Raw genomic sequence first — 12,891 nt, 5'->3', positions numbered from 1 at the left:
TATGGTCAGGGATCTGGTGTGGCTATCGTCTAAGAACTTGCGTCTCAAGGTTCCGTCCAAGAAGTTTGCTCCCCGGTTTATTGGGCCGTATAAGGTCATTGAGGTCCTCAATCCTGTCTCCTTCCGGCTGGAGTTACCCCCGTCTTTTCGGATACACGACGTGTTTCATGCCTCTCTCCTCAAACGCTGCTCCCCGTCCTTAGCTCCCTCGAGGAGACCTCCTGTTCCCATCCTCACCCCTGAGGGGGTGGAATTCGAGGTGGCCAGGATTGTGGACAGCAAGATGGTCCAAGGCTCCCTCCAGTACCTGGTCCATTGGAGAGGATACGGGCCCGAGGAGAGGACTTGGGTACCCGCCCGGGATGTTCACGCTGGGGTATTGGTCAGGAGGTTCCACCTGCCTTTCCCCAGTAAGCCAGGTCCACGTAGAAAGGGTCCGGTGGCCCCTCATAAAAGGGGGGGTACTGTAAAGGATCTGCCAGGCACAGCTTCGGGGTTAACTCCCAGAACTAATCAGTCAGCACCTGAGAATACATCCCTGAGACTGACTCCAGCTTCCACCACTCAGGCTGGCAGGCTTAGGAGTGGGAGAGCCTATCGTAGCCTGGCCAGACTCAGCTAGCTCCCGCCCTCGGTCTATTTAAGCCTGCACTTCCTGTCCCTTAGTGCTTGTGACTCTTTCCTTGTGGTTTCCTGGCCCTGCTACAGCTCCTTCTATATTGATCCTGCTCCATACAGACCCTGGCTTACCGACTACTCTTCTGCTTTTCGTTTTGTACCTCGCACACTCCTGGCTTGACTCGGCTCGTTCACCACTCTGGTTGCTCACGGTGTTGCCGTGGGCAACGGCCCCTTTTCCTTGCTTGTGTTCCTTTGTATGTTTGTCGTGTTTGTCGTGCACTTACTGAGCGCAGGGACCGCCGCCCAGTTGTACCCCGTCGCCTAGGGCGGGTCGTTGCAAGTAGGCAGGGACAGAGTGGCGGGTAGATTAGGGCTCACTTGTCCGTCTCCCTACCCCCTGCCATTACAGTGTGGGTGTATTACTCCTCATGCACATGATCATGTGTGCCGTCCGAGTCTGGTCAGTGATTCGAGGAAAGATAGGACATGTTCTAACTTTCCTCGGATCGGAGACTCGGACCATTTTTCACATACCCGATTCACCCGCTTAAATGAATGTCAAAAACGGCCCGAGTGGCACAACGGTCGTGTGCATGAGGTATCAGTCAGTTTATGGGGGTATTATTAAGTGTATAGATGTAATAATCTGTGTATGGTGGTACTAGTTATTCACTGTGTGGAGGTAATAGTCAGTGTATGGAGGTAATAGTCAGTGTATGGAGGTATTTGTCATTATATGGGGGTATTAGTCAGTGTATGGAGGTATTTGTCATTGTATGGGGGTATTAGTCAATGTAAGGGGGTATTAGTCAGTGTATGGGGGTATTAGTCATTGTATGGAGGTATTAGTCAGTGTATGGGGGTATTAGTCAGTGTATTGAGGTATTAGTCAGTGTATGGGGTATTAGTCAGTGTATGGAGGTAATAATCAGTGTATGGGGATATTAGTCAGTGTATGGGGTATTAGTCAGTGTATGGGTGGTATTAGTCAGTGTGTGAGGGTATTAGTCAGTGTGTGAGGGTATTAGTGTGTGAGGGTATTAGTCAGTGTGTGAGGGTATTAGTCAGTGTGTGAGGGTATTAGTCAGTGTATGGGGGTATTAGTCAGTGTATGGGGTATTAGTCAGTGAGTGAGGGTATTAGTCAGTGTATGGGGGTATTAGTCAGTGTATGGGGATATTAGTCAGTGTATGGGGGTATTAGTCAGTGTATGGGGATATTAGTCAGTGTATGGGGGTATTAGTCAGTGTATGGGGGGTATTAGTCAGTGTACGGGGGTATTAGTCAGTGTACGGGGGTATTAGTCAGTGTACGGGGGGTATTAGTCAGTGTACGGGGGTATTAGTCAGTGTACGGGGGTATTAGTCAGTGTACGGGGGTATTAGTCAGTGTATGGGGGGTATTAGCCAGTGTGTGATGGTATTAGTCAGTGTATGGGGGGTATTAGTCAGTGTATGGGGGGTATTAGTCAGTGTACGGGGGTATTAGTCAGTGTATGGGGGGTATTAGTCAGTGTACGGGGGTATTAGTCAGTGTATGGGGGTATTAGTCAGTGTATGGGGGTATTAGTCAGTGTATGGGGGTATTAGTCAATGTACGGGGGGTATTAGTCAGTGTATGGGGATATTAGTCAGTGTATGGGGGGTATTAGTCAGTGTACGGGGGTATTAGTCAGTGTACGGGGGTATTAGTCAGTGTATGGGGGTATTAGTCAGTGTATGGGGGTATTAGTCAGTGTACGGGGGTATTAGTCAGTGTACGGGGGTATTAGTCAGTGTACGGGGGTATTAGTCAGTGTATGGGGGGTATTAGCCAGTGTGTGATGGTATTAGTCAGTGTATGGGGGGTATTAGTCAGTGTATGGGGGGTATTAGTCAGTGTACGGGGGTATTAGTCAGTGTATGGGGGGTATTAGTCAGTGTACGGGGGTATTAGTCAGTGTATGGGGGTATTTGTCATTATATGGGGGTACTAGTCAGTGTATGGAGGTATTTGTCATTGTATGGGGGTATTAGTCAATGTATGGGGGTATTAGTCATTGTATGGAGGTATTAGTCAGTGTATGGGGGTATTAGTCAGTGTATTGAGGTATTAGTCAGTGTATGGGGTATTAGTCATTGTATGGAGGTATTAGTCAGTGTATGGGGGTATTAGTCAGTGTATGGGGGGTATTAGTCAGTGTACGGGGGTATTAGTCAGTGTACGGGGGGTATTAGTCAGTGTATGGGGGTATTAGTCAGTGTACGGGGGTATTAGTCAGTGTATGGGGGTATTAGTCAGTGTACGGGGGTATTAGTCAGTGTATGGGGGTATTAGTCAGTGTATGGGGGTATTAGTCAGTGTATGGGGGTATTAGTCAGTGTATGAGGGTATTAGTCAGTGTATGGGGTATTAGTCAGTGTGTGAGGGTATTAGTCAGTGTATGGGGGTATTAGTCAGTGTATGGGTGGTATTAGTCAGTGTGTGAGGGTATTAGTCAGTGTGTGAGGGTATTAGTGTGTGAGGGTATTAGTCAGTGTGTGAGGGTATTAGTCAGTGTGTGAGGGTATTAGTCAGTGTATGGGGGTATTAGTCAGTGTATGGGGTATTAGTCAGTGAGTGAGGGTATTAGTCAGTGTATGGGGGTATTAGTCAGTGTATGGGGATATTAGTCAGTGTATGGGGGTATTAGTCAGTGTATGGGGATATTAGTCAGTGTATGGGGGTATTAGTCAGTGTATGGGGGGTATTAGTCAGTGTACGGGGGTATTAGTCAGTGTACGGGGGTATTAGTCAGTGTACGGGGGGTATTAGTCAGTGTACGGGGGTATTAGTCAGTGTACGGGGGTATTAGTCAGTGTACGGGGGTATTAGTCAGTGTATGGGGGGTATTAGCCAGTGTGTGATGGTATTAGTCAGTGTATGGGGGGTATTAGTCAGTGTATGGGGGGTATTAGTCAGTGTACGGGGGTATTAGTCAGTGTATGGGGGGTATTAGTCAGTGTACGGGGGTATTAGTCAGTGTATGGGGGTATTAGTCAGTGTATGGGGGTATTAGTCAGTGTATGGGGGTATTAGTCAGTGTATGGGGGTATTAGTCAGTGTACGGGGGGTATTAGTCAGTGTATGGGGATATTAGTCAGTGTATGGGGGGTATTAGTCAGTGTACGGGGGTATTAGTCAGTGTACGGGGGTATTAGTCAGTGTATGGGGGTATTAGTCAGTGTATGGGGGTATTAGTCAATGTATGGGGGTATTAGTCAGTGTATGGGGATATTAGTCAGTGTATGGGGGGTATTAGTCAGTGTATGGGGGGTATTAGTCAGTGTACGGGGGTATTAGTCAGTGTACGGGGGGTATTAGTCAGTGTATGGGGGTATTAGTCAGTGTACGGGGGTATTAGTCAGTGTATGGGGGTATTAGTCAGTGTATGGGAGTATTAGTCAGTGTATGGTGGGTATTAGTCAGTGTACGGGGGGTATTAGTCAGTGTATGGGGGTATTAGTCAGTGTACGGGGGTATTAGTCAGTGTATGGGGGTATTATTCAGTGTATGGGGGGTATTAGTCAGTGTATGGGGGGTATTAGCCAGTGTGTGATGGTATTAGTCAGTGTATGGGGGGTATTAGTCAGTGTATGGGGGGTATTAGTCAGTGTACGGGGGTTTTAGTCAGTGTATGGGGGGTATTAGTCAGTGTACGGGGGTATTAGTCAGTGTACGGGGGTATTAGTCAGTGTATGGGGGGTATTAGTCAGTGTATGGGGGGTATTAGTCAGTGTATGGGGGTATTAGTCAGTGTACGGGGGTATTAGTCAGTGTATGGGGGTATTAGTCAGTGTATGGGGGGTATTAGTCAGTGTATGGGGATATTAGTCAGTGTATGGGGGTATTAGTCAGTGTATGGGGGGTATTAGTCAGTGTACGGGCTACCCTGCTTGCTAGGCTTCTTTTGGACACAGCCAGGTCTTTGATGCTGGGAGAGAATGGTGTGTTGTTGTTTGGCCTAGCAAGCAGGGTAGCCGCTCTATGAATTATCAAGGCGTCACAAATAGGCTTCTACCTGGCTAGACACGTTGCGCCTCATGACTTACACACTATCCCTCCATGTTTCACACACTTGCATCCCATTATTCATTTATTTTTTAGGCACTTTACTCATTACTGCCCCCTATATTTCACTTACATTATTACACTTGCACATACACTATTCATTTATTATTTCTTACTACACATCCCATGCACCACACGCCCCTCCCCTCAAGACTAGTGGGAGTGGCTATTATTATTTAAAGCACCTGCTCACTCGCCTTCATCAGCGTTTCTGACCTGGCTGTGTCCATTTGTAAGCATGGCCTTTTTCGGTGTTTTTGCTTAAATGTCCTTGTTTTTATCTGTTTTGGGGGTATTAGTCAGTGTATGGGGGGTATTAGTCAGTGTATGGGGGTATTAGTCAGTGTACGGGGGTATTAGTCAGTGTATGGGGGTATTAGTCAGTGTATGGGGGGTATTAGTCAGTGTATGGGGGGTATTAGTCAGTGTATGGGGTATTAGTCAGTGTATGGGAGGTATTAGTCAGTGTATGGGGGTATTAGTCAGTGTATGGGGGTATTAGTCACTGTATGGGGGTATTAGTCAGTGTATGGGGGTATTAGTCAGTGTATGGGGGTATTAGTCAGTGTATGGGGGGTATTAGTCAGTGTACGGGGGGTATTAGTCAGTGTACGGGGGTATTAGTCAGTGTATGGGGGTATTAGTCAGTGTATGGGGGTATTAGTCAGTGTACGGGGGTATTAGTCAGTGTATGGGGGTATTAGTCAGTGTATGGGGGTATTAGTCAGTGTATGGGGGTATTAGTCAGTGTATGGGGGGTATTAGTCAGTGTATGGGGGGTATTAGTCAGTGTATGGGGGTATTAGTCAGTGTACGGGGGTATTAGTCAGTGTATGGGGGGTATTAGTCAGTGTATGGGGGGTATTAGTCAGTGTATGGGGGTATTAGTCAGTGTACGGGGGTATTAGTCAGTGTATGGGGGTATTAGTCAGTGTATGGGGGGTATTAGTCAGTGTATGGGGATATTAGTCAGTGTATGGGGGTATTAGTCAGTGTATGGGGGGTATTAGTCAGTGTACGGGGGTATTAGTCAGTGTACGGGGGTATTAGTCAGTGTATGGGGGTATTAGTCAGTGTACGGGGGTATTAGTCAGTGTATGGGGATATTAGTCAGTGTATGGGAGTATTAGTCAGTGTATGGTGGGTATTAGTCAGTGTACGGGGGTATTAGTCAGTGTATGGGGGGTATTAGTCAGTGTATGGGGGGTATTAGTCAGTGTATGGGGGGTATTAGTCAGTGTATGGGGGGTATTAGTCAGTGTATGGGGGGTATTAGTCAGTGTACGGGGGTATTAGTCAGTGTATGGGGGGTATTAGTCAGTGTATGGGGGGTATTAGTCAGTGTATGGGGGGTATTAGTCAGTGTATGGGGGGTATTAGTCAGTGTATGGGGGGTATTAGTCAGTGTGTGGGGGTATTAGTCAGTGTATGGGGGGTATTAGTCAGTGTATGGGGGGTATTAGTCAGTGTATGGGGGTATTAGTCAGTGTACGGGGGTATTAGTCAGTGTATGGGGGTATTAGTCAGTGTATGGGGGGTATTAGTCAGTGTATGGGGGGTATTAGTCAGTGTATGGGGTATTAGTCAGTGTATGGGAGGTATTAGTCAGTGTATGGGGGTATTAGTCAGTGTATGGGGGTATTAGTCACTGTATGGGGGTATTAGTCAGTGTATGGGGGTATTTGTCAGTGTATGGGGGTATTAGTCAGTGTATGGGGGGTATTAGTCAGTGTACGGGGGGTATTAGTCAGTGTATGGGGGGTATTAGTCAGTGTATGGGGGGTATTAGTCAGTGTGTGGGGGTATTAGTCAGTGTATGGGAGGTATTAGTCAGTGTATGGGGGTATTAGTCAGTGTATGGGGGTATTAGTCAGTGTATGGGGGTATTAGTCACTGTATGGGGGTATTAGTCAGTGTATGGGGGTATTAGTCAGTGTATGGGGGTATTAGTCAGTGTATGGGGGTATTAGTCAGTGTACGGGGGTATTAGTCAGTGTATGGGGGTATTAGTCAGTGTATGGGGGTATTAGTCAGTGTATGGGGGTATTAGTCAGTGTATGGGGGGTATTAGTCAGTGTATGGGGGGTATTAGTCAGTGTATGGGGGTATTAGTCAGTGTACGGGGGTATTAGTCAGTGTATGGGGGGTATTAGTCAGTGTATGGGGGGTATTAGTCAGTGTATGGGGGTATTAGTCAGTGTACGGGGGTATTAGTCAGTGTATGGGGGTATTAGTCAGTGTATGGGGGGTATTAGTCAGTGTATGGGGTATTAGTCAGTGTATGGGGGTATTAGTCAGTGTACGGGGGTATTAGTCAGTGTACGGGGGTATTAGTCAGTGTACGGGGGTATTATTCGGTAATCGTACTGCGGTATTGTTTGATGGTGGATACTAAGGATTGTCCACTCTGTTAGTTACAGAATTGGCCCGGTTGGCATGGGTTTGGTGGCACAGCTGGTTATCCCCTTGGGTGCGGCGGGTGCACAGGTTGGCATTATGCAGACTTGTACCTCGCACCTCCTTGTATGATATTGCTGCTTTGGTACTTTATTATTTGCAGACTTTGCTCTTTGGTCTCGTCAGTTTTGATTCGTCTTCTCCTAAATGTTGATGATTATTCGCTGTTGGGCGTTTCGTAGTTTTGCGGCGTTCCCCTCTAATACCCTCTAATACCCTCTAATACCCTCACACTTGTACTGAGAGATAAAAACATTTCTCCGTCTTAGGCCTCATCTCATGCCATTCAGGGTGATATCGTTTTTTTATCGGATCGCCCCCTGACACATTCATTCCTATGGGGCACGCGCACTTCTGCTGTTTTAACGGAACCGTGTGGCCATTCCGCCATAGATAGGGCAGGTCCCACTCCTCTCTGCTTTTGACAGAACAGTTTCGACCTTTTAATTGATTTGGTCCGTGAAACAATGGACTGCACACGGGAGCCAAGCGCGAGCGGCCCGTGTGTCACGGATCCATCATTGCGGCCGTACGACGTGCAATGAAAATGTGCGCGTGGCCTTAGCGGCTCCTGAAGAAACGACATTAAAAATTCTCCTCCCCTGTGCGTTACACTGCAGACTGCACCAAGATGGGGGACCGGGGCAATAAACCACTGCACATCGGTGACCGGGGCAATAAATCACTGCACACCAGGGACCGGGGCAATAAACCACTGGACACCGGGGACCGGGGCAATAAACCACTGGACACCGGGGCAATAAACCACTGCACACTGAGGACTGGGGCAATAAATCCCTGCACACCGGGGACCAGGGCAATAAACCACTGCACACCGTGGACAAGGGCAATAAACCACTGCACACCGGGGACCGGGGCAATAAACCACTGCACACCGGGGACCGGGGCAATAAACCACTGCACACCGGGGACCGGGGCAATAAATCACTGCACAACGGGGACCGGGGCAATAAACCGCTGCACACCGGGGACCGGGGCAATAAACCACTGGACACCGGGGCAATAAACCACTGGACACCGGGGACCGGGGCAATAAACCACTGCACACTGAGGACTGGGGCAATAAATCCCTGCACACCGGGGACCAGGGCAATAAACCACTGCACACCGTGGACAAGGGCAATAAATCACTGCACACCGGGGACTGGGGCAATAAACCACTGCACACTGAGGACTGGGGCAATAAATCACTGCACAACGGGGACCGGGGCAATAAATCACTGCACAACGGGGACCGGGGCAATAAACCGCTGCACACCGGGGACCGGGGCAATAAACCACTGCACACTGAGGACCGGGGCAATAAACCACTGCACACCGGGGACCGGGGCAATAAACCACTGCACACTGAGGACTGGGGCAATAAATCACTGCACACCGGGGACCGGGGCAATAAATCATTGCACACCGGGGACTGGGGCAATAAACCACTGCACACTGAGGACTGGGGCAATAAATCACTGCACAACGGGGACCGGGGCAATAAATCACTGCACAACGGGGACCGGGGCAATAAACCGCTGCACACCGGGGACCGGGACAATAAACCACTGCACACCGGGGACCGGGGCAATAAACCACTGCACACTGAGGACTGGGGCAATAAATCACTGCACACCGGGGACCGGGGCAATAAACCACTGGACATCAGGTGTAGGGATCCGCCGGGGGCAGCGGACTAGGGATCTGCTCAGGTTCCACCTCACAATCCTCAGCAGTTTAAAGAGCACAACAGAAAGTAATGACATAAAATGCCCGGGCGACGGCTGAGAGTTGCGTGCGGCTCCTGACATTGCGCTGCAGTTCTCGTTTCTCTGTCTTATTTGATCAATTTAGAAGCAGGAATGAGAATGTGCGCGGCCGCAGTCACGGAAACCACACAATTAATGACATTTCCTTAAACCTAATCTGGCGGCGTTGAATGGCGTTCTTGTCACTCGGTCTAATCCCGTAATTCTCAGCTCTGACTACAATCTGCTCTGTGTTTATTACGTCGGCAGGAACACAATGTGACGGAGAAAGCGACGGCGGCGGATTATACCCCACGTGACACAGAAAGCACTGATCATAGGACGTTACCCGTCACTCACCAGTCACAGCCTCTCCCCAAATGGCTGATAACAGGGAACAATAGATTATATTACTATTATATCAGTGATGTCAGTAACAGAGGGCGGGGCTGTGACATCCTCTTAGTAACAGAAGGTGGGGCTGTGACAACCTCAGTAACCGGGGGGAGGGGCTGTGACAATCTCCTAGTAACAGGGGGTGGGGCTATGACAATCTGAGTAACCGAGGGAGGGGCTGTGACAATCTCCTAGTAACAAGGGGTGGGGATGTGACATCCTCTTAGTAACAGGGGGCAGGGCTATGACATCTTTTCAGTAACTGGGGGCAGCGCTGTGACATCCTCTTAGTAAAAGGGGGCAGCGCTGTGACATCCTTTTAGTAACAGGAGGCAGGGCTGTGACATCCTCTTAGTAACAGGAGGCAGGGCTGTGACATCCTCTTAGTAACCGGGGGCGTGGCTGTGACATCCTTTTAGTAACAGGAGGCAGGGCTGTGACATCCTCTTAGTAACAGGAGGCAGGGCTGTGACATCCTCTTAGTAACAGGGGGCGTGGCTGTGACATCCTCTCAGCAACAGGGGGCGTGGTTGTGACATCCTCTCAGTAACAGGGGGCGGTGCTGTGACAATCTCTCTGTATCAGGGGTTGGGGCTGTGACAGTAACAGGGGGCGTGGCTGTAAAATCTTCTTAGTAACAGGGGGCGTGGCTGTGACAATCTCTCAGTAACAGGGGGCGGGGCTGTGCCATCCTCTTAGGAACAGGGGGCCAGGGCTGTGACATCCTCTTACTAACAGGGGGCGGGGCTGTGACATCCCCTTAGTAACAGGGGGCGTGGCTGTGACAGCCTCTTAGTAACAGGGGGCTTGGCTGTGACAATTTCTCAGTAACAGGGGGTGGGGCTGTGACATCCTCTTAGTAACAGGGGGTGGGGCTGTGACATCCTCTTAGTAACAAGGGGTGGGGCTGTGACATCCTCTTAGTAAGAGGGGGCGGGGCTGTGACATCCTCTTAGTAACAGAGTGCGGGGCTGTGACATCCTCTTAGTAACAGGGGGAGGTGCTGTGACAATCTGAGTAACCAGGGGAGGGGCTGTGACAATCTCCTAGTAACAGGGGGTGGGGATGTGACATCCTCTTAGTAACAGGGGGCGGGGCTGTGACATCCTCTTAGTAACAGGGGATGGGGCTATGACAATCTCCTAGTAACAGGGGGAGGGGCTATGACAATCTGAGTAACCAGGGGAGGGGCTGTGACAATCTCTCAGTATCAGGGGGTTTGGCTGTAACATATTTTCAGTAACTGGGGGCGGGGCTGTGACAATCTCTCAGTAACAGGGGTTGGGGCTGTGACATCCTCTTAGTAACAGGGGTTGGGGCTGTGACATCCTCTTAGTAACAGGGGGCGGGGCTGTGACATCATCTTAGTAACAGGGGTTGGGGCTGTGACATCCTCTTAGTAACAGGGGGAGGGGCTGTTACATCCTCTTAGTAACAGGGGGCGGGGCTGTGACATCCCCTTAGTAACAGGGGGTGGGGCTGTGACATCCCCTTAGTAACATGGGGCGGGGCTGTGACATCCTCTTAGTAACAGGGGGCGGGGCTGTGACATCCTCTTAGTAACATTGGGCGGGGCTGTGACATCCTCTTAGTAACAGGGGGTGGGCTGTGACATCCTCTTAATAACATGGGGCGGGGCTGTGACATCCTCTTAGTAACAGGGGCGGGGCTGTGACATCCTCTTAGTAACAGGGGGTGGGGCTGTGACATCCTCTTACTAACAGGGGGCGGGGCTGTGACATCCTTAGTAACAGGGGGCGAGGCTGTGACATCCTTAGTAACAGGGGGCGGGGCTGTGATATCTTCTCAGTAACTGGGGGTGGGGCTGTGACATCCTCTTAGTACCAGAGTGCGGGGCTGTGACATCCTCTTAGTAACAGGGGGCGGGGCTGTGACAACCTCAGTAACTGGGGGCGTGGCTATGACATCCTCTTAGTAACAGGGAGAGGTGCTGTGACAATTTCCTAGTAACAGGGGGTGGGGCTATGACAATCTGAGTAACCAGGGGAGGGGCTGTGACAATCTCCTAGTAACAGGGGGCGGGGATGTGACATCCTCTTAGTAACAGGGGGCAGAGCTGTGACATCCTCTTAGTAACAGGGGATGGCGCTATGACATCTTCTCAGTAACTGGGGGCGGGGCAGTGACAATCTCTCAGTATCAGGGGGTGAGGCTGTAACATCTTTTCAGTAACTGGGGGCGGGGCTGTGACAATCTCTCAGTAACAGGGGGTGGGGATGTGACATCCTCTTAGTAACAGGGGGCGGGGCTGTGACATCCTCTTAGTAACAGGGGGAGGGGCTGTGACATCCTCTTAGTAACAGGGGGCGGGGCTGTGACATCCTTAGTAACGGGGCAGGGCTGTGACATCCTCTTAGTAACAGGGGGCGGGGCTGTGACATCCTTAGTAACAGGGCGCAGGGCTGTGACATCCTTAGTAACCGGGGGCGTGGCTGTGACATCCTCTTAGTAACAGGGGGCGTGGCTGTGACATCCTCTTAGTAACAGGGGGCGTGGCTGTGACATCATCTTAGTAACAGGGAGTGTGGCTGTGACATCCTCTTAGTAACAGGGAGCGTGGCTGTGACATCCTCTTAGTAACAGGGAGCGTGGCTGTGACATCCTCTTAGTAACAGGGGGCGTGGCTGTGACATCCTCTTAGTAACAGGGGGCGTGGCTGTGACATCCTTAGTAACCGGGGGCGTGGCTGTGACATCCTCTTAGTAACCGGGGGCGTGGCTGTGACATCCTCTTAGTAACAGGGGGCGTGGCTGTGACATCCTCTTAGTAACAGGGGGCGTGGCTGTGACATCCTCTTAGTAACAGGGAGCGTGGCTGTGACATCCTCAGTAACAGGGGGTGGGGCTGTGACATCTCAGTAACTGGGGGTGGGGCTGTGATATCTTCTCAGTAACTGGGGCGGGGCTGTGACAATCTCTCAGTATCAGGGGGTGGGGCTGTTTCATCCTTAGTAACAGGGCGTGTGGCTTTGACAATCACTCAGTAACAGGGGGTGGGGCTGTGATATCTTCTTAGTAACTGGGGGCAGGGCTGTGACAATCTCTCAGTATCAGGGGGTGTGGCTGTGACATCCTATTTGTAACAGGGGGCGGGGCTGGGACATCCTCTTAGTGACAGGGGGCGGGGCTGTGAAATCCTTCGTAACAGGGGGCGGTGCTGTGACAATCTCTCAGTAAAAGGGGGTGGGGCTGTGACATCTCAGTAAATGGGGGTGGGGCTGTAATATCTTCTCAGTAACTGGGGCGGGGCTGTGTTAATCTCTCAGTATCAGAGGGTGGGGCTGTGACATCCTTAGTAACAGGGGGCGGGGCTGTGATATCTTAGTAACTGGGGGCGGGGCTGTGTCAATCTCTCAGTATCAGGGGGTGGGGCTGTGACATCCTCTTAGTAACAGGGGGCGTGGCTGTGACATCATCTTAGTAGGAGGGGGCGTGGCTGTGACATCCTCTTAGTAACAGGGGGCGTGGCTGTGACATCATCTTAGTAACAGGGGGCGTGGCTGTGACATCCTCTTAGTAGGAGGGGCGTGGCTGTGACATCCTCTTAGTAACAGGGG

Source organism: Rhinoderma darwinii, unplaced genomic scaffold, assembly GCF_050947455.1.
Source record: "Rhinoderma darwinii isolate aRhiDar2 unplaced genomic scaffold, aRhiDar2.hap1 Scaffold_645, whole genome shotgun sequence".
Classification (NCBI taxonomy): domain Eukaryota; kingdom Metazoa; phylum Chordata; class Amphibia; order Anura; family Rhinodermatidae; genus Rhinoderma; species Rhinoderma darwinii.
The sequence above is the reverse complement of the archived record's forward strand: the minus strand, read 5'-3'. Positions refer to the sequence as shown.